Raw genomic sequence first — 23,434 nt, forward strand, 5'->3', positions numbered from 1 at the left:
GCTTTATGCTTGGAAAATGTTTATACTGCAGTATAAGGTTACTGTAGAAGTTTATATTTCAGTTTAATCTCTTATTTGAGACTTTTGCATGAGAATCAGTTTTTTTTCTTAATTCACTCACTGGTCTAGCAAGCTCATCCTGTTTTCAAATATTCTTCTTTCCCCCAGGTAGCGGTCAAATCCTCAAGAGATAGCTCTGCATCTGCTCTGCCACTAAAAGACAAGATATTGTAACCCGTTTGTTAGGTGGTTACTGTAAATATTGTACACATGTTACAGTTGTTCATTTAGGGACTAAGGTTTTGGGCATCGGGACTTGTGAAACTAGTAATGTAATTACTCTAAATATGTTTTGTTTTTAAATTTAATAAATTTTGGCCTAAGAGGCATCCGCTATATATGAGTTTATACATTGGTATCAGAGTTATTACAACAAGAGTTATTAGGCAGTAAGTGTCAACAAAAGGGTTGATAACTACTGCAGTCATGTCCTTTCCTAGGCTTAGAGAGTAGTCTGGGACGGGGTGTGATAGCTTGGTATCAGAGCAAAGGTATACGTAAAACTTGGGAAAAGATTGAGTATAAAGTTTGAGTTTATACCAGCTTAGTATCAAAGCATGAGATTTTGGGTGAAAGAAAGAGTTCATGCATTAGATTAAGTACCATAAGTAAGTCTCTAACATGTGTACTTAATAATTAGGCAAAGATGCTGAGGAGAAGTGGCAGGCTGAACAGGCAGACTGAAGAGAGGAATGTTAACCCTACCAGCAGAGGCTCTGAAGTTAGACAGGACCCAGATCCGAATGGGAAGAAAGCTAGAGACTCAATAGGGCAGGAAACGACTTCTGCAAATGAGTCAAGTACCCAACGGGTAGATGTAGATCCTCAAATGAAGGATCGAGTATTTAATAGAATCGCCCAGAGATTGGCGGCGAGTGTAGGATCGATTGAGAACGATCCAGAAAAAAAATTTGACGTCGAGAGGCTGAAAGCTTTAGGTGCCACGATGTTCGATGGAGCCACAGATCTAGTAGATGTTGAGGTTTGGTTGGACTTTATTGTGAAATTTTTTAATGTTATGAGATGCTCTAAGGACTGTAAGGTTGGGTTCGTGGCATTATTGCTGCAGAAAAAGGCTGAGAAGTAGTGGAAAGTGATAGAGGCCAGAAGAAGTAGTTCATAAACTATGACTTGGCCTGAGTTCAGACAAGTATTTGAGGATAAATACTACCCTAGTGCTTTTAAAAAAGCAATGAGGGAGAAGTTTCTTAGGCTAACTCAGGGATCGATGACGGTTGCTGAGTATGAGAAAAGATTTACAGAGTTATCTCAGTATGCCCTTCCGATCATTGCGGAAGAAAAAGAGAGATGCAAAAGATTTGAGAATGGCCTAAGAAGAAATATACGCACATTTGTTACCTCTACATCTAATTGGGTGAATTTCACTCAGTTAGTTGAGACCGGTATCAGAGTTAAGTGAAGTGTAGCGAGGGAAGATATACTTCAGCCATGTGCGGAAGAGTTCATCTGCCTAGAGAAATGAGAGGTAAGAGTTTTAAACCCTCGTTCTCTAGACAGTCAGGTATGAGAGATTTTGGAGGCACGAGCCAACAAGGTTCAGGTCGAAAGAGGTCAAGACCTGCAGCTGGACCGGTGGTAAATCAGTACCAGGTCGTGTTAGTGAGTCAGTAGCTAGTACAGAAAGGAGACCATTATGTGCAAACTATGGTAAGCGCCATACAGAAGTATGTTATGGCAACAGGAATGTGTGTTTTTAGTGTACACAAGCGGGGCACTTCAAGAAAGATTGTCCCCAGCTAGGTCATGGAGCACAGGGTGAACAAAGAGGAGTTACCCAGGTTGTAGACCAACCTAGAGCAACCAGAGCCAGAGGTGAGGGATCCAGTGCAGCTAAGCAAAAAAGGGTAGTTGGACGACTCCAACAACAATAGCAAAAACAACAGCAGCAGGGTAGAGCATACGCTGTGACACACCAGGAAGCGGAAGAGGCTCTAGATGTCGTAACTGGTACGATAACTTTATGTAATCAGTCTGCTTATGCATTATTTGATCCTGGTGCTACACACTCATTCATATCTAGCATATGTGCATTGCATATAGATAGAGTGCTTGAGCGTATGAATGAGGATTTGTTTATCTCTGTGTCTGTAGAAGATACTCTAGTTGTACATGAATATTATAGGAATTGTGAAGTAATTCTTGGAAATCAGAGTTTATGGGTTGACTTGATTCCACTAGAGTTATTAGAGTTTGATGTTATCTTAGGTATGGATTTCCTAAGTAAACACTATGCCACTGTGGATTGTTTTAAGAAAGAAATAGTGTTTAGGAAACCAAGTGAAAAAGAGATAACCCTGGTAGGAAGTAAGAGAATACTTCCAGGAAATTTAATATCAGTAGTGAAGGCTAGGAAGCTGCTAAGTAAGGGATGTGAAGCTTATTTAGCCTATGTAGCAGTTTCACAGGATAGGAAGCTGATACCTAAGGATGTACCTGTGGTACAAGAATTTTTAGATGTGTTCCCTGAAGAGTTACCAGGTTCCACTTGATAGGGAAATAGAGTTTACTATTGAGTTAGTTCCAGGTACAACACCTATATCCCAGGCACCATATAGGATGGCACCAATAGAACTGAAGGAGTTAAAAGTTCAGTTACAGGAACTTGTGGATAAGGGGTACATTAGACCCAGTATGTCGCCTTGGGGAGCATCAGTCTTGTTTGTCAAGAAGAAAGACAGTACTCTTAGATTATGTATAGACTATAGACAGTTGAATAAGGTGATCATTAAGAATAAGTACCCATTGCCTCGTATAGATGATCTCTTCGATCAGTTAAAGGGAGCCACATTTTTCTCTAAGATAGATTTGAGATCAGGTTATCACCAATTGAAGGTGAAAGACACAGATGTTCCAAAGACTGCATTCAGAACTAGGTATGGACATTATAAGTTTCTAGTAATGCCATTTGGATTGCGAATGCTCCTATAGTATTTATGGACTTGATGAATAGGATATTTCATCTTTATCTAGATCAATTTGTGATAGTTTTCATAGACGATATACTAGTATATTCTAGTAGTGTAGAAACGCACAAAGAACATCTGAGGATAGTGCTGCAAATGCTAAGGGAAAAAAAGTTATATGCCAAGTTTAGTAAGTGTGATTTTTGGTTAAACCAAGTCGTATTCCTTGGGTATATAGTTTCAGCTGACGGAGTTAGCTTAGATCCCAAAAGATAGAAACAATAGTCAACTAGGAACTACCCATGGATGTAACAGAAGTATGCAGTTTTATGGATTTAGCAGGTTATTACAGGAGATTTGTGGAGGGCTTTTCTAAGATAGCTCTACCATTGACAAACCTGACCAGGAAAGATGCGAAGTTTGAATGGTCGCCAGAGTGCGAGCATAGTTTTCAAGTGTTGAAACAGAGGTTAGTATCAGCATCAATGTTAACTTTACCTACACCAGCTAAAGAGTTTGAGGTTTATTATGATGCATCTCGACAAGGGTTAGGATGTGTGCTGATGCAGGAAGGAAAGGTAGTAGCCTATGCTTCTTATTAGTTAAAGAAGCATGAATGTAACTACTCTACGCACGATTTAGAGTTAGCAGCAGTTGTATTGGCTCTAAATTTGTGGAGACATTACCTGTTTGGTGAACGTTGTCATATATTCACTAATCATAAAAGTCTAAATTATAACTTTGATCAGAAAGAGCTAAACTTGAGACAGAGAAGATGGATCGAGTTGATCAAAGATTATGACTGTACAATTGATTACCACCCAGGTAAAGGAAATGTGGTGGTTGATGCTCTAATTTGAAAGACCAGATCAGCCAAAGCTATTATCTGTTCAGTGAAAGGTGCACTAATACATGAGTAATGCTAAGGAAGCATTATTAGTTGGTCAAACAGGAGGTTTACTAGCTTCATTTCAAGTACGTCCTACTCTCGTGGAAGATATTCTACATGAACAGTTAAGGATTCTGATCTTCAGAAGTTAACTGAAGAAGTAGGTAAAGGTCTGAGGACAGACTACGAGTTAAGAGCAGACAAAGTGCTATTAAAAGAAGGTAGGGTATGTGTACCTAATAATTTAGCACTTAAACAGGCTATTCTGGAAGAAGCACATAGTTCGGCTTATGCTATGCATCCAGGCAGTACGAAGATGTACAGAACATTAAAGATATCGTATTGGTGGCCTGGTATGAAAAGAGAAATAGCAGAGTATGTTGACAGGTGTTTAGTATGTCAACAAGTTAAGCTAGAAAGACAAAGGCCAGCAAGATTGCTTAATCCACTCCCAGTACCAGAGTGTAAATTGGAGCATGTTACGATGGATTTCCTATTTGGTTTACCTAGGACACTTGCGAGCTATGATGGTATATGGGTAATTGTGGATAGATTGACAAAGATAGCTAAGTTTTTACCTGTTAAAGTTAATTTTACCCTAGACCAATTAGTTAAGCTGTATGTTGATCGAATTGTTAGTCAGTTTGGGGCTCTAGTTTCGATTGTATTAGATCGAGATTTCAGGTTTACATCGAATTTTTGGCCTAGCTTACAGAAAGCTATGGGTACCAAGTTATATTTCAGTACAGCTTTTCATCCACAGACAGATGGTCAGTCTGAGCGGACGATTCAAACATTAGAGGACATGCTGAGAGCATTGTATTGCAGTTCAAGGGCAGTTGGGATACGCATCTGTCGTTGATCAAATTTGTGTATACAATAGTTACCATTCGAGTATCGGAATGGCACCGTATGAGGCACTATACCGAAGACCATGTAGAACTCCGATATGTTGGAATGAGGTCAATGAAAGGAAATTACTAGGTTCAGAACTTGTTCAGCTGACATTAGACCATATTAAGATTATCAGAGAAAATCTTAAGACAGCTCGAGACAGGCAAAAGAGTTATGTTGACAAGTGACAAAAAGAATTGGAATTTGAAGTTGGTGATAAAGTATTTCTTAAGTTGTCCCCGTGGAAAGGAATACTCAGGTTTGGTAGGAAAGGGAAGTTAAGCCCAAGATATATTGGACCTTATGAGATAGTAGAAAGAGTTGGCCCAATGGCGTATAGGTTGGATTTACCTCCAGAGTTATCTCATATCCATGATGTGTTTCATGTGGCAATGCTTAGAAAGTATGTGCCAGATCCTGCCCATGTGTTGCTTGAGCAACCAGTGCAGTTGAAAGAGAATTTATCTTACGAAGAAGAACCAGTGGAGATCTTGACAGAAAAGAACAAGTCTTAGGGAATAAGACAATACCATTGGTAAAGGTACTACGGCAAAACAATAGCACTGAAGAAGAAATATGGGAAGCTGAAGAGCAAATAAGAAATAAGTATCCACAGTTGTTTAATTGACGCACTTGTAGCCAAATTTCGAGGACAAAATTTTCATAGGGAGAGGTAAATATGAACCCTGAGCCCTAATTTCTTTACTTGAGTATGTTCCCTACTGAGACCAGCATGGTGAATAGGTTGATGTGGAAACTAATGTGTAATTGTAGAGAAAAGGGTGAAGAATTAGAAAAGTGTGAATTTGAAAGCTTGACTCTTGGGTAAAGCTTGGAAAATTGGCTAAGTATAACCCATGCGTTGGAAGCTAGATATATTGGACCTTGCTCATTTAGAGGTTATTTAGGGCGTTGAAGGAAGCCAAAGTGTGGCCAATAGAAACGCATGCGGCAGCCAATGTCTTGAGAGGTTAGAAAAACGCATGCGACAGCTTCAAGTTGCGTGGACAAGGGTGCTGGGCATTGAAGTTGCGCGCGCTGGTTGATCGTGTAGTAAAAGGAGCAGTGCTACGCGATGGCACGTGGCGATGCTACGCGATGGAGGCATGCAGCAATGCTACGCGATGGCATGCAGCAATGCTACACGATGAAGGCATGCGGCGATGCTACACGATGGATGCGGCGATGCTACGCGATGGTATACGACGATGCTACATGATGGATGCGGCGATGCTACGCGATGGTATACGACGATGCTACATGATGGATGCGGCGATGCTACGCAATGGTATGCGGCAACACTATGTGATGGTGCTATGCGGCAGCCTTGCTAAAGGATTAGCTAGGCGATGAAACAAGCTATGGTAGACGCATGGTGAAATGTCTTGCATTGCTAAGGCTTGCGGTACATAAGGCTAATACTATGCGTTGGTGATGTGCTATGTGTTGGACATCCGAGGGCATGTGGGCGCATAGGACAAGGCTAATAGTATATGTTGAAAGAGTGTTGGTCATTATCCTAGTTGAGCACGTAGGGCCAAGGTAAACCATGCGAAAGGAAAGGATATGCGGCCAAAGATGAACCTTGTGAGCATCTAGCATATGTGACCAAGTTGCGTCAATTAGATGTACAAGGTAAGATTGAATGGACGCATGCGCCTATTGGTGGTGTCCAGACATAGAAATGTTGCGGCAATTGGATGAGCGCATGTGTGGTTAGATGAGTACATGTGTGGTTAGATGAACGCATATGAGGTTGGATGGACGCATTCAAGGTCGTCATCTGGACATGTGGCTTGTTGGGAAGAAATCTTAAGCGTTAAGCAAATGAGGTGGACGCACAAGAAGACATGCAAATCTAAGCATTTTATGTTGGCTAAAGAAGAAGAAGACACCTTAGATTGCGGTGATTTGAGGGTTGCGTTCATAGTGTGAGGAAAAGACACTTGGACATGCAGCCAAGTAGGAGGTGTCGACCTTGGAGAAATTTTGGATACCTATAAATAGAGCCAATGACTTCTCTTCAGATCATAATCCAAAGGACATTAAGAAGAGTGTGAAAGCTGATTAAACTATGCGTTGATAGCAAATCCATGCGTCGGTCATAAAGCTTCAAGAAGAGATGCAGTTGGACAGTGAAGTCTGGAAATAGCATCAACTTGGGACGAGAAGTTCTCTCAGTATACTCGTGCGTTTGGAGTGATTTCAAAGCCACCTAAAAGCTCCACAAGTTTAGTTTTTAGGGTAGGGCTATCAAAGAAGAAGCTCCAAAGGATCGGGATGGAAACTGAGAAAAAGCCAGAAGGGTCAAGCTGTCGGGTAAGCTTAAGCCAGTCTGGAAGATTTTATGATTTCGACCAAACCATGAGGAGTTCCAAGCTCAGATTTTAATGTAAGTTTTCTGAGATATTTTAGAGCATGTTTGTAGAAGGAAGTATCTCAAGATAAGGCCTAGAACTATGAGTAATCTGAGATTTAAATTGAATATGGATATTAGGGTTCAAAAGGGAGCCCGAGGTAAACAAGGAACTTCTAGAGAGAAAAGTTCCTAAACGATCAAGGTGAGTGACTAAAATATTTGACTAAATATTTATAATGTTTTAAAGAAATATTATTATCATGCCAGCTAGTTTTACAAAGTAATTTCTAAGCAAACCATGAGTTATGTTTCAAACGCATGCATGCATGAAAGTTTAATTAAAAACTATTTATGTGTGTTTAAATACACCCAGCATGTGTTAGTATCTTTAAAGACATGTTTTCTATACGTTATACTTTACATGCTTTAAAGAGAAATTCATTTATGAGTAGTTCTACTTGAAACGAGATACCGAAGGACAGTTGAGAAGGTATCCGAGTAGCTCGATACAGAAGGACAAGTTTACAGAAGGTATCTGAGCAGAAGTACCTAAGATATGATAGTACTTAGTATGGCCCCGTACACGTAGGTAGTTAAAGTCAGAGATTGGGCAAAAGAGTTCTTTCTTGACTAGTAGTTGACGTTGGGATTTAACCACAGCAGGGTTATTATCAACTGAGGAACAATGTTAATGTTTTTTATAAAAATAGCTTTATATGCTTTATGCTTGAAAAATGTTTATACTGCAGTACAAGGTTACTGTAGAAGTTTATATTTTAGTTTAATATCTTATTTGAGATTTTTGCATGAGAATCAGTTTTCTTTCTTAAGTCACTCACTGGGCTAGCAAGCTCATCCCGTTTTCAAATATTTTTCTTTCCCCCAGGTAGCGGTCAAATCCTCAGGAGATAGCTCTGCATTTGCTCTGCTACTAAAGGACAAGATATTGTAACCCGTCTGTTAGGTGGTTTCTATAAATATTGTACATATGTTACAGTTGTTCATTTAGGGACTAAGGCTTTGGGCATCGGGACTTGTGAAACTAGTAATGTAATTACTCTAAATATATTGTGTTTTTAAACTTAATAAATTTTGGCCTAAGAGGCATTCGCTGTATATGAGTTTATACATTGGTATCAGAGTTATTACCGTAAGAGTTATTAGGCAGTAAGTGTCAACAAAAGAATTGATAACTGCTGCAGTCATGTCCTTTCCTAGGCTCAGAGAGTAGTCTGGGGTGGGGTGTGACACGACTCCCTTCCAATAAGAATGCTTATATTTCCACTTTCAAATGAAAACCACATCACTTAGAAAACTTAGACTCCCTCTACGTATAAGGATCCCTTCTCAAGTTATAGTAGAATAATTTAATAAGATCTAGAGAGGCACTCAAGATCGATAGCAAGAACTTTACAATCACATGGATTGACTTATTCAATTCTTCAAAAATGCTTAATACTAAAATGGCAGCAAGTGATATATATAGCATAGAAAACACATCAAGAACAACTCAGAATCTGCAACCTCATCGTTGAAAAAAGGTATGAATCCTTGAAGAATAAAGGAACCAAAATTTCCTTGATAAGAAAAATATATTCGGTAGGATCAACAATTTGGGAGACAATTTAAGGAACCACTCAAATGACAAATTGAACGTTGTCTCCGAATACAATTGCCACAACAATCTTAAGAACTATAGCCAACATCAAATCTCTAACACAAATAGTGCAAATTTTGAAAATAACATTTTTGTTCTCACTATATCAAGATTTTGACTTTAAATTGTAAAATGTAGATTTATATTAGAAAAGATGAAAACAATAAATATAGTATTTCATGTTATAAGCTCAATTATGTTTGTTAAATTAAAATATGTAATATATATGCATGTATTACAAAATAATAATTATACAAAAATTTTAACATAAAACAAGTTTATTTATTAATGAGTTTTATACATAACTTGAATTGAATACCTTGTGTATCTAAATGTCGCAACATACTAATGAGTCTAGTGGAAATTTCTGTTATGCTAATCTGTGTTGAAACTCAAGAGTAACCTAGTGGAGAAAAACATTTTGAAAAAGTTGAGCTAAAAATACTCAATGAATGGTGAACTGTTAGGAAAATAATTTGAAAAAAAAAATCATAATCAGACTAGATATAGATACAAGTTCTGTAAATTGATTAAAAAAATGAGCAGTTTGAAAACCTAAGAGAGTTGACACATAGAATATTGTAAGCATACTTCTGCAATCATAAGCATAAATTGTAATTCAATGTAAAATATAAACAATTCAAAAACTTGAAAATTATTGCATAAATAAAATGAGGAATATTCTCTTACAAATGTGATCATGAACTTGTCAAAATCTTCACCAAATCTGTACCTGAACGTGATCATACTATATAGAAGAAATTCGACATATATAGCCAAGAAACATGGTCAACTATACACTGAGAAAGCTCAAGATGCATAGCAGAGCAAATATAGATATACAACTCACCGAGTAATCTCAAGATAAATAGTAGAGAAACATGGTCAAACATATATGCAGAGTTGTCTCAAGGCTAAATATGGATACACACCATAGGCCCAGAGTTCCCAGTATACTCTGGCCTCATATGATCCCTTGATTGCCTGGATGGCACTATAGGCACAGTTCCCCCTGACTTCCCAGTATACTCTGGCAACATGTGACCTTGGTAGCCCCTTGATTGCCTAAGGGGTGCTACTAAAATACACTCAAATAACTTGAGAAAGAACATCTCTCGAGTACAAGAATTATTAATTTGAAACCACTTTCATAAACCATTTAACATCATTAATTTCACCATCAAGAGATTTTTCTACAAAACCATACAAATCATAGTAAAATAAAATCAAGTTCCAAACTATATTTTTAAAACTCCAATTCATGTAATCTTCGTGAGATTTCAAAAATCATGGTTCAATATATTCCTAAAATAATAGTCAAGTTTTAAAACATATCATGCCAACACATTTCACAAATCATAGCATACTAGCACACTTCTCTTTTCCTTCTTCTACATCTTCTTCTTGCAACAACTCAACACCAAACCTCTATTTTTTTTTTTTTTCTTTTGTTTATTTACACATTCATACTTAATTGTTAATAAAAACAAATTTGAAATAGAAGATAATCTATCAACCAAGACTTTAGTCTCAATTTGTTTTTCTTTTTCTTCTAAAACCCTTGCTTTCCACTTAATCGAACCCATCCTTGAGACTTTGGTTCTAAAATTTTGGTTCCACTTACACATTCATACTTAAATGTTACCAATAAATTCTGATAGAAAGCATCTATAATGATAGTTCTAAAATTTTACTGGTTCATTTTTATATTTAAAATCAGTCCTTTATTATTACTATTATTTATTTATTAATTATCTTTTCAACCTAACTTAACCCACATGTCACACAATTAAAACTCCAACACCCCAAACACGTGGGCAACACTTAGTTTTTCTTTAATTTCTTTGTTTTTTTTTTCTAAATATAATGAAATTATACCCATGCAACGTAAAATTTCTCTTTTTTTTCTCTTAATTAACCAACACTTCAAATTTCACTCTCTTTTACTCTTAATTTTTAAATTAAAATCTTAATTTAATTTTTATTCAAGAATAATCAAGTGAGTTATTATAGGACATGGGGAAGTCCATTGTTCTTATCAATTAATTAGTCTGAGAGGTTTGTTCTATACGTGTAGATTTATTTTGCTTTCATGGTTAGATAACAAAAAGTACATAAAGATTGTAAAGTTGGCAATTAATTAAAATTGACTGTATATAGCATTGCAACAGCTGCCCCTAGATAAGGGTGAAATTAGAAAGGAAAAAACAAAAAAAAAAAAATACTAGCATTTTTCATTTCCTCCTGCTCCATTAATTTTTATTTTTGTTTTTAATATTTTCTTCTCTCATTTAATACAGTTTGTTGTCATAGTCACAATCTATAAAACACAGATACTTCATGTGAGATAAAAAATCAGTATTAGACACGTATCGGATATCGATACTTCCAGATATATCATAGATACGTATCTGACACGCGATTTGACGTATCTATACTTTCAGATACTTTCCATATACGTATCTGACATATGATTTGACGTATCTATTTCTACGTGTACTTTTTTTTTTAATAAAAAAGACAAGTAACTCATCTAATCTTTCCCAATCTAAAATTAGGCAACTTTTTTAAAAAGCTCACTACTCAAGTCCAAAACTAAAAAAAAAAATAAATAATAGACCAAACCATAGACTATAATCATCTAATCTCCATCTTCACATTTGAGTCCCCACAAAGTTCACCAAAATATAAATCATTTGGATGTCTTCAACAATAAATTCTTCGTTTATCTTCATACTTCTCTCTCTAATCTTCTTCTTCTTTTTCCACTTTGCAATATGAGTCATTTTTCTTTGCATTTTATTAACTATTGTACTTCAACATCTTAGATGTTGCTTTTTTTTTGTTTTGTATATAAGCAATAGTCCTTTTGACTTAATTCACTCTGATATTTGGGGACCTGCTCCTATTTCCACTGTCAATGGGTATCGCTATTTTTTTTTATTCATTGATGATTACTCTCGATTTACCTGGATATATTTCCTTAAACACCACTATTTCATCTTTCAAAGATATATTGATTTTGCTAATATGGTTCACACTCAGTTTTCTCGCTCAATCAAGGTTCTACGTACAAATAATGCCTTGGAATATGAGGACTCCAAACTCCTTTCCTTTCTCACCCAGCAAAGAACTCTTGTTCAGCGCTTTTGTCCTCATACCTCTAAACATAATGGGCGATCAGAGCGGAAACATTGTCACATCCTAGGTTCCGTCCAGACCCAACTTCTGTCTGCCTCTTATCCTGCAAAGTTTTGGGGTGAAGCCGTCCTTACCTCTATCTACACAATTAATCGTCTTTCTTCATCTGTTCTTCAAAATGCTTATCCGTTTAAATGCTTATATGGTACTTGTCCTGATTACTCTAACCTCAAAGTCTTTGATTGTGCATGTTTTGTACTTCTTTACCCTCATGAACATACCAAATTAGAACCACATGCACGCCTCTGTTGCTTTCTTGGATATGGAACTGAACATAAAAGTTTCCGTTGTTGGGACCCTTTTTGTAACAGATTGCGCATCTCCTGCCATGTCACTTTTTGGGAGCATACTATGTTCTCTAGTCTCTCAACCTTTCATGATTCTCTCTTGAGTTTTCTTCCCTATGTTTTTAACGGTTCGTTTGATCTTTTCCCTTCTTCTGCATCTTCTGATGATTTTGAGCTTGAACAGTTTGTGCCTGTCTTTGTTGACCTTGATCAGCCTTCTGTCTTGCCTATGGAATCTAGACCTATTCATGACCTTACCTCTTTTATTCAACGCTTTACTAGGGTAAGAACACCTCCTACTCACCTTCCAGATTTTTACTATTTTTCTACTATCAGTTCCTTGGTTGAACCTACATCCTTTCGTGAGGCAAATACTAATCCTCTGTGGCAGCAAGCTATGAGAGAAGAACTTCAAGCTCTCGATAAAATGCATACATGGGACTACGTTGACTTACACCCTAGAAAGAAACCCATTAGTTGCAAGTGGGTCTACAAGATCAAAACTCACTCTGACGGCTGGTAGCAAAAGGATAGTCTCAAGAGTATGGCAATGATTACGAAGAGACCTTTGCACCTGTGGCACGAATGACATCTGTTCGGTGTCTCTTAGGGCTACAGCTAAACAGTGCACTTTTTCAAATGGATGTCAAGAACGCCTTCCTTAATGGGGCCTTATCTAAGGAAGTATATATGCAACTGCCCCTAGGTGTCTCTTGTCTATCCCAAAAAGTATGCCTCCTCCGACGATCATTGTATTGTTTGAAGCAAGCCCCTCGAGCTTCGTTGGCAACTTTTAGTTCCACTATCATTCAACTTGGATATAAGTCCAGTTCTCATGACAGGACACTATTTACGCAGCAGACAACTCATCGTATTATTCTTCTTCTCTTGTATGTTGATGATATGATTATTACTGGGGATGATCCTCAAGCTATCTCTGATCTAAAACACTATCTTGGCGAACACCTTGAGATGAAGGACTTGGTTTCACTCAGTTACTTTCTTGGCTTTGAAGTATCGTTGAGCTTTGCCAGTTATTCGTTGTCTCAAGTAAAGTATGCCTCGTATCTTTTTGTGCGCTCCGATATTATTGATTCTGCTACAACTCCAACACCACTCGATCCCAATGTTTGCTTGACTCCGTTTGATGAAATTCCACTTGAGGATGCAGTCTCTATCGTTAGCTTGTTGGCAGTCTTATTAATCTAACAGTCACTCGTCCTAACGATGTATATGTTGTTCACATTGTTAGTCAATTCATGGCTACCCCTCAGATCATTCATTTTACTGTTGTTCTTCGTATCCTCCGTTATGTCAAATGTACTTTGGGGCATGGACTTCAATTTTCTTCCCAGTCTTCCCTGCTTTTATTAGGCTATTTTGATTCTAATTGGGTTAGTGATCCTACTGACCGACATTCTACCTCCAGTTATTGTTTATACCTTGGTGGTTCTCTCATTTCCTGGCGCAGTAAGAAACAGAGTGTTGTTTCCTGTTCTAGTACGGAGTTTGAATATCGTGCTCTAGCTAATGCTATGTCAGAACTCTTGTGCCTTTGTTGGCTTCTTTCTGATATGGGAGTCCCTCAGTCGTCTACCAATATACTTCACTGTGACAATCATAATGCCATTCAGATTGCTCACAATGATGTTTTTCATGAATGCACTAAGTATATTGAGAATGATTGACACTTTGTTCGTCATCATTTCCTGAGAGAAACTCTGATGTTACGCTTTGTTTCCACTACTGAGCAACCTACCGACATTTTCACTAAAGCTTTGCCTCTTGGTCGTTTTCTCCAACTACTTAATAAACTCAAGTTGATTCCAACCTTACCACCTTGAGTTCGAGGGAGGGTGTGAATGTATACTACGTCTCCTTTGGAGAGTCTTTAGGATTTGATTAATTTGGTTAGTCTCTATTCTTAGGGTGTTAATACAGTATTTATACCCATGTACAGTTCCTTGAAGAAAATACTTGATAAATACATCATCTTCTACATTTATAATGTACTAGAAATACATATATTTGCTCAATCCATATTTCAATTAATAAAGAAATGTAAAAAATATAAAATTTTGAAGTGCACGTAAGTTGCATGAGATATTAATTCAACATAAAATCTTTACGGACTCATTTTATATATAGGTTGAACAATAGAATGAGTGAGCGATCTAGTACAATTTCTGAGATAGTTATAATACCTTTTAAGCTATGTTAAAATTGGCTATATACTACCAACAATGCATAAACTCTTTTAGCCATTTAATCGCGAATTTATAGGCTTAGCTTGGAATAATTTAAACATCCAAAACCTATGCCAACTTTTCCTTGGCAGATTGTCAACTTACATAGTAACTTTGAGTTCCATACTAAGCCAATTTTTGGCACCATATAATTAAACAATACTATCTCTACTCTTTACACTGATTTTTCCACCATGGGAAAAACCAACACCGACCTTTCTCTTTCGATAATCGAGACCATGAGATACAACATTACTCTTCTCAATTTCTAGATCAAAAGACAAAGCTTTGTTATTTCTACTCATTGAAGTTTCAAGACCATGAGAAACAACAATATTATTATTGCTCTTTAGACCAATTTTACCACCACTTGAAACAACACCACCTTTCATCTCTCGACTAATTATTCCACCATGAGAAACACCAATATTACCGCCACTCTTCCAAGGAATATCATGATCATGAGAAACAAAAGCTTCAAAATCACCCTGGTTTGTTATTGGATTGGTTTGAAGTCCAACAGGGGCAATCTCGGGTGTTGGTGCTTGTGCAGGACTCTCGATGTCTAGACGCTCGATGCACTGTTACCGCCGGTGTTAGAAAGCATTGTGACACCACCTGATCCAAATGTATGACGGTAGGAAAAGCGATGGTTGAAGCCGAGACCGAATATGCCAGTGACATCGCGGAAAGTGGCACCAACCTTCACACAACAATGCCAAGCAAACACTAAGAACAAGGTGGGAAAAAGCTTAAAACCTTTAACCATTGCCATGGTTAAATGTCTTTAAATTGATGTGATGATTAATTAGTAGCAATGGCAAAGGGTGTTGATGTTTTGAACTTTTGGAAGATCAAAAGGCATATATATACTTGTTTTTGATAATGGGAAAATTATATATAGAAAAGTCTAACAAGATTTTATTCTGTTCAACTAATAGGACAACCAAATTATTATGGTGGCTATGATAGCTTGGTTATTTTTACTTACCGTATGAGTTGTTTCGAAACAATAAAGTTGGAAATTTTCTACCTTGGTTATACCTACACATTAAAAATATAAAATTCTACAACTAATGATATTTTATGTAAAGTTAAATGAGAGTTAAAAAGAATATGCTTTGAAAATTTTGAGACAGCAATGGGAAAATTATACATGTTTAAATTAGTTAATAAACATTTTACATTTCTTAAATAAATTTAGACTTTTAATTATTAATATTTATATCCTTTTTAGTAATAATCTGTTGATACTTTTTATATTTCATCCTACCATATAATGGAAATGTTAATCCACCTTTTATATCGATATAGACGTTTGATCTCATAGATTTGATAAAATGTCAACACGTGGAGAGAAACATAAAGTGTGTTTTGTTTAACTTTACATGTGTTTGATTTTCAAAATAAGTAATTTTGGAAAAAATAATTGAAGTGTTTGACATTCACTTAAAATAGTTTTTAAAACAATTTAAAAATATATTTTAAATAATTTTTTATAAAAATGATTTAAATAAAATGGATTTTTTGAAAAATATTTTTTTTTAGTCAATCCAAAGAAACCTATAATATTTCTTCTTCTATTAATCCTTTATTATTTTTCAATGTGCGATCCTGTAACACATATCTCTAAAGATGGCATCTTTGGATTCAACATTCTTGGATTAGATTTCCACAAAGTTCATATTAACTTAGGAGCTAGCTTCTTGGTTTGGTAATCTTTTGGATTTTGATTTTTACTGATTAAAAATTAAGTTTATTTCCTTCTTTAATTTCTTACCATAGTTTTCATCTTTCTTATGTAAAAAAGTTGAGTTCATAACCAAATTGTAAAAATAAAATAAAATAAAATAAAACAAAACATTAATTTATACCTTGTGTATGTACACATTGTGTGTGAGAGACTTATAAGTTATCAATTAAACTTATCTCTCTCTAAATTTTCATAAGTGAGTTAATTAGGTTTAAAGTGTAAAAAAGTAAATCAATCACACTTTTGAAGAAGTTTACACATGTTTAAGAATTGATATTGTCAGCATGTCACGTTCTACATTAGGTAGGATAATCTGAATTGGAGTGTGACGATTCCATGGATAGATGAAACTCTCGTTTCTAATTTATGCAAACTTGCATATTTGATAGGCAATTTAGATCCTGTTATATGATTTTGGATTCATTGAGTTCAACGAATATTGCATATGACAGGAATTGTGTTTTCAAAAATTATTTCCGAATTCTATGATCCAAGTAGGTGCAAAATTCTAGAAAAAAGTATTTTTATATTTTTACTGTATCAAAATTTTGAATCTGACATTTTAAAATGCAAAATTATTTAAAAAGGATAAAGACAATAGCGAATGTAGTGTTTCATGTTATAAGCTCAATTATTTTTGTTATATATATATATATATAAATAATAATTATACGAAAAAATTAAATATATAATTACAAGTTAATTTATAAATTACTAATAGTTTATATTTTAACCTAATATGTAGTGACTAGCTAATTATTTTTATTATTTATAAATATATTATCAAACACATTTTGAACATTTAAATTATAATTTAACTTCAAAATTTGCTACCAAACACATATCTGAAAACATGTAATACAAATTTGTTATCCTTGAATCTCTTATTTTCAAAATTTTATTTTCAGATTGCTTACCAAACATACTTTAAGTTTTCGCTTGTATCCCTTTTCTACTCATTAAAAAATATTTAAAAATAAAGAAAGAAATTATCAACATCATATATGTGAGCAATTTTTTACCTATAGTCTATGAGATAGGTTTTAATCATGTTCCTAGACTTTAAAATTTTTTTTTGTTTACTCAAAAAAAACTTATAACATATTTCTTAACTATGGTCTACGAGGAAGATTTGAATTATATCGCTAGACTTTGAATTTTTTTTTCCTCAACTAGAGAAAAACAGTAACATATTTCTTAACTACGATCTACTAGATAGGTTTCAGTGACTTTGAAAATTTTATATTTTACCTTTTAATTACTTTGAAATCAGTGTCAAAAAATTGAAATACATGTGACTTCATTTAGGGGTGTTTAGCTCACCAACTTGAATTGAGTTGAGTTGGTATAATATACCAACTCATTGTTTGGTCCACCAACTTTAAATGTTGGTAGAGTTGAGTTGGTATATTTTACCAACTCACCCCAACTCTCTCTTCTTCCAATATTTTCAATGGCTTCACCTATCGTCAATTGTCACACTCGGGGAATTAACTCCGGACTCTGACAACTGCCTCTGATGAAAACTTTGGCGACCAACTCTGAGCTCCGACAACCACATCTGATGACAACTCTGATGATGAAATCCGGGCTTCAACAACCAACTGATGAAAATAGTTCCAATGAACAGCTCCGGGCTTCAACAACCTCCACACAACCAACTCCGACAACCAATTCCGAGCTCCGTCAACCACCTCCGTTGACTCAACTCTGACAATCACCTTCGTGCTACCAACTCCGATGACCAATTTCAGGCTTCGACAACCACCTTTGACTACAAACTCCAATAAAAAAATACCTTCAATGACCACCTTTGAACGAGTAACTTCAACGACCCACTCGGGGCTTCGACAACCACCTCTAACACAAGGTCCGACAATCAACTCTAATACCACCTTCATGCGATTAACATTCGGGCTCCGACCACTAGAAGAAATTCGAGCTTTAATGTCAGTTGGAAAAAGTGAAATCAGATGTATACTGTCGGTTTAAAAAAATAAATCTTTAATGTCGGTTTTAAACCGACATTGAAGATGGGCTTTAATATCGGTTTAAAACCAACATTAAAGGTGTAATTTTATTATTTTTTTCTTATTTTATTAAGTAATAAAACCCCGCCTCCTTCTTATCATCCGCTGCCTCCTTCTCTCTTACGCCCAAACCCTATCTCGCGCATCGTCAATCTCTTTCACCTTTCTTCGCTCATCTGTCGATCTCCTTCACGCCGTCGATCTCATTCACGTCATGCCCGTGACCGTCGATCTCCTTCATGCCGTCGATGTGAATGAGGACTGTAGACCTCATAGTCTCCGACGTTGAATGAGGTAAGTTTGAGCAATAAGTGAAAATTTGATTTACAGGGTTATTTTAATAATCTTTGATTTCAAATGATAAAAGTAACAAATGAAAATTTCAATACAATGTAAACTATATACATGTTTGTAAGAAAATTTCTTTTGAATTCTTCGTTTAGCTTGTAAAATGAGTTTATTAATTACCAAATTGCAGAAGATTTTAAATTTTTTTTTTTTTTTATTATGTTGATGACATTTTGTCAATTTGATTTTGGTTGATACAATTTTTCAAGGATAGAACCAAAAGGGAAGGGGAAATTTTATTAGGAGTGTTAATTACTCAACAGATGATATATATTTTACTTTTTCTTATATAAATTCGCAATTTCTATAGATTATGTTAATGGCACTAATTTGACTTCTCAATTGTTGTTTGTGATAATGCCTGACTAAATAAAACCCAATAGTTTTAGTAGAGAGAGTGTGAGATTGTTGGATGGTTAGGGTTGATAATTGAAGTCAACTTTAGCTTGCCCACTTGAGGAAATGACATCTCCCAAACTTATAGATTAAGCCCTCTGGTCATCGAGACATGTTCATAAGCTTTTACTTCTAAGTTGTAATTGTTTCTTGTTTGTACTTCTTCTTCTCTCCTTTCATATATATATTTTTTTTTTAAGTTTACTTTCTGGATTAATCCTCTCCTATTGGGATGTTCTGCAAACCACCAAATCAAATCCATAAATTGACATCTAATTCTCTCTCTCTCTCCCCATAAACTTTTTCAGTGTCAAGCTCGAGGTGTGTTGAGAATTGGATTCTCTTCCACCTCATTGGGAAGCCTTGGTTTTATTTATTTGAGTTTGTATTGGCTTAATTCTATTATGTTAATGGTTCTTATAGATAAGATGGTTCAAAACTAGTAGGATAATTTTGATTCCTTTTGCTAAATGATGGAGAACTCTGATGATATTGAGGCTTGAATTCAGCAGACTCTAAATCTTTGTTTGGTTTTTGTGAGTCATTATCAGGTGTGAGCTTCTAGAGATTGAAAGGCCAAACAAGTAAGAAAGATGAAAGTTTCTTTTTCTTTTTCCTTTTCATAAAACATGGAAAATGAGGTGATGTATTATGCAGCAGTTATCGATGTAGCTCCTAATTGGTATGCCTCTTTTATTTTGCTTAATAAATGTGTGAACTAATTGGATATTGGTTTCACTATCTCATTTTCTCTATGATTAATTCGCTTGAAATTAAAGAGTGCAAACTTTGGATTTACGTTTTAGCGTTTGAGTTTGCTTGTTCAACTGCATATTTAGAATTAAACATTTGTTGCTTTCAGTTAGATATTACTTGTATTTTCTTAAAACAACTTCTTACTTTATTATTCAGAATAACCCTGGAATTTTGTTTTTTGGCTTTTCTTTTCATCGATAGGAATTGAGTCCTTGATATTGACTCATACAAAACATGGTTTAAGGACACAGTTTATTGTGATATTTGTTTTGATTGATATTTGTTTTGATTCAATACTTAATTTTGAGTGAAGTTTTTCATTTGTTAGGTTCAAGTTTGACGTGTAAGGTTAAATTTTGATTCTTGTGGATCTGGAAGGAAGATAGGAAGATTGCATTAGACGTATTTTAAGAAGGTTGACAAGTGGAGAAGGTGCACCCAATACAAAAAGGATTTCATAACAACATTAATAACAAGAACAAGGTAATATTTATAAGATGCTCATCTTAAATGTCTATTTGTTCTAAATTTGTTGATCTTGCATATTTTACAATCATAATTTTATGCTTTTAAATTTTTTCGTGTTTTGTTTTTGTAGATTAAGTTGCATATTTTACAATCACGGATAAGTCATGGATGAAAATGAATAGAATGTAAGCTGAGTATGGTTTAGGGGTCGAGGTGTTTATTAAATATGGTCTACAACATTCAAATATACCAAATGTCATGAGTTTTCCATGTTTGAAGTGTGTTAATGCAAAGACTCTAGATGTGAACAAAATAAGAGAGCACTTATTTTTTAATGGTATAGATCAAAGTTATCAGACATGGATTTTTCACGATGAATCATTACCGATTAAGAGAAACAATGAAAATGTGTCTACTAGTGAAAGAGACGAAGTTGATGAGGATGATGTTGATATTGATGTTGATGACACAATTGGAATGTTTGAGGCTGCATATAATAACTATTTTAGTGGAAAATCTGATAATTTTGAAGAATTATTAGATGATACGAAGAAACCATTGTACCTAAATTGTAAAACTTTTTCCAAAATATCTACATTGGTAAAGTTATATAATTTAAAAGCTAAATTTGGATGGAGCGATAAGAGTTTCATTGAGTTGTTGGAATTAATTCATGACATATTACCTAGTTCTAATGAAATTCCAGCTTCTACTTATAAAGCAGAAAAGATTTTGGGTACTCTTGAATGAAGTAGGAGAAGATTCATACATGTAGAAATGATTGTTGCTTGTTTAGAAAAGAAATCTCTAATGCAAATGTATGCCCCATTTGTGGTACGTCAAGATGGAAGCTTCAAAAATATTTAAACGAAAGGGCTAAGAATATCCCAGCAAAATTCATGTAGTATTTCCCCCCAATTCCAAGATTTGAAAGAATGTTTCGAAGTAAAGAAACAACAAGTTTATTGACGTGGTATGCTAAAAAAAAAAGAAACAGATAGTTTATTAAAACATCCCAAAGATGCCCTATCGTGGAAAAAAATAGACAATTTGTGGCCAGAGTTTGGGTCAGAACCTAGAAATCTTCATCTTGCTCTTTCAACAGATGGGGTAAATCCACATGGAGATCTTAGTAGTAGATATAGTTGTTGGCCAGTGATGTTAGTGATGTACAATCTACCTCCATGGTTATGTATGAAGCGAAAATTTTTTATGTTGACTGCACTAATATCTGGTCCTAAACAACCAGAAAGTGACATAGATGTTTATTTTGCTCCATCAGTAGATGACTTGAAAATACTTTGGAAAGATGGGGTAGAATGTTACGATGCATATAAAGAATAACGTTTCATGCTTAAAGCCATTTTATTATGGATCATTAATGATTTTCCTGTGTATGGTAACTTGTGTGATTGTACGGTTAAAGGATATCATGCATGTCCAATTTGTGGAGAGAATACTTCATCCACTTATTTACCAAAAGGGAAGAGGATGGCATATCTCGGATATCGAAAGTTTCTACCCTGCCATCATCCATATAGGAAACAAAATAAAGCTTTTAATGGTGCACAAGAATTAGAATTTGGTCCAGAACCATTGAGTGGGGAAGAAATTCTTGCAGAAACAAGTACGTATCAATATTCATTTGATAAGAAAAGTATCAAAGAAAAGAACAGTGGAGATAACACTTCAATTTATTGGAAGAAAAAATCTATTCTTTTCGAGTTAGAATACTGGAAGTATCTTGACGTGCGATATTGTTTAGACATGATGCACATTGAAAAGAATGTATGTGCAAATCTTATTGGCAAATTGCTTGTTATTCCTGGTAAAACAAAGAATGGAATAAACACTCGATTAAATTTGGTGGAACTAAACATTAGATCAAAGTTAGCCCCTCAAGTAGGAGAGAAAAAAAGGCTTTTTACCTCTCGCATGTTATACATTAACACAAGCTGAGAAATTGAGCTTTTGTAAGGTACTATCAGAAATTAAAGTACCTGAAGGCTATTCAACAAACATTCAAAGTTTAGTGTCGCTCACAAATTTGAAACTTTACGGACTTAAGTCGCATGACCATCACATTCTTATGCAACAATTATTACCTGTAGCCATTCTTGATATTTTACCCAAACACGTAAGACTTGTGATTACTCGCCTATGCTTCTTCTTTAATGTTATATGTTGCAAGGCGATCGATTCATCTCAGTTAAAGGGTATGCAAGAGGATATCGTTGTCACTCTATGCCTTTTAGAGAAGTATTTTCCTCCATCATTCTTCACAATAATGGTATACCTTGTAGTGCATCTCGTAAGAGAAGTTAAGTTTTGTGGACCTGTTTATTTAAGGTGGATGTATCCTTTTGAACGATACATGAAAGTGTTGAAAACTTATGTACGAAATAGAAACCGACCAGATGGATGTGTTGGAGAAAATTATATTGTTGAAGAGACTATAGAGTTTTGTTCTGAATTCGTATCTGGTGTTAATTTTATTGGGCTAAATTCATCAACAAAGAAAGCGAATTCAAACATTGATAGAGCATTGTCAGCTGCTTCTTTTATCAAATCGAGTAAGGATGAGTTGGATCAAGCTCATCTTTATGTCATTCAAAATGTAAATGATGTGCTTCCTTACGTCGAGTATGTAGATCTCCATCTTATTCTCGTTTTAAGTTACTTGATTATTCAATAATCTACTAACTTTGTCATTTATAATAGGCAACATATGGATATTTTGTCTAAGCTCAATTCTGGTAAAAATAAAAGTAGAAAGTGGCTTCAAGAAGAGCATAATCGTACATTCAGTTGGTGGTTGTCCACACGGGTAATCTCTAGAGACCTACTATTTGATGTATAATTAAATGTTAACTACTAAAATATTATGAAATATATCATAGATTGCATTAGCTCTCGAAGTTCCCAAAAATTCCATATCGTCTTCTTTGATATGGATAGCTAATGGATCTTGTCCAACTGTGGCAAAATATTCTAGTTATGTGGTCAATGGTTACTACTATCACACAAAGAATCGCGACGATGTTAGGAGGGTTCAAAATAGTGGAGGAGTATAACAACTACCACAATGCAAGTCTTTAGTGCTAAGGATAAAAGGCTTGTCATGTCGGATATGACCTTTTTGGTGTAATACACGAAATATGGGAGC

The 23,434-nt window shown here is 35.2% G+C and overlaps 1 pseudogene; it reads left to right on the forward strand.

Annotated features, from left to right (window-relative positions):
* Positions 1-21,435: 21,435 nt before the first annotated feature.
* LOC150033679 (uncharacterized) lies at positions 21,436-22,963 on the forward strand (annotated as a pseudogene).
* Positions 22,964-23,434: the final 471 nt, after the last annotated feature.

The sequence above is a fragment of the Benincasa hispida genome, chromosome 9, assembly GCF_027475165.1.
Source record: "Benincasa hispida cultivar pf3 chromosome 9, pf3_genome.v1.1, whole genome shotgun sequence".
NCBI classification, from domain to species: domain Eukaryota; kingdom Viridiplantae; phylum Streptophyta; class Magnoliopsida; order Cucurbitales; family Cucurbitaceae; genus Benincasa; species Benincasa hispida.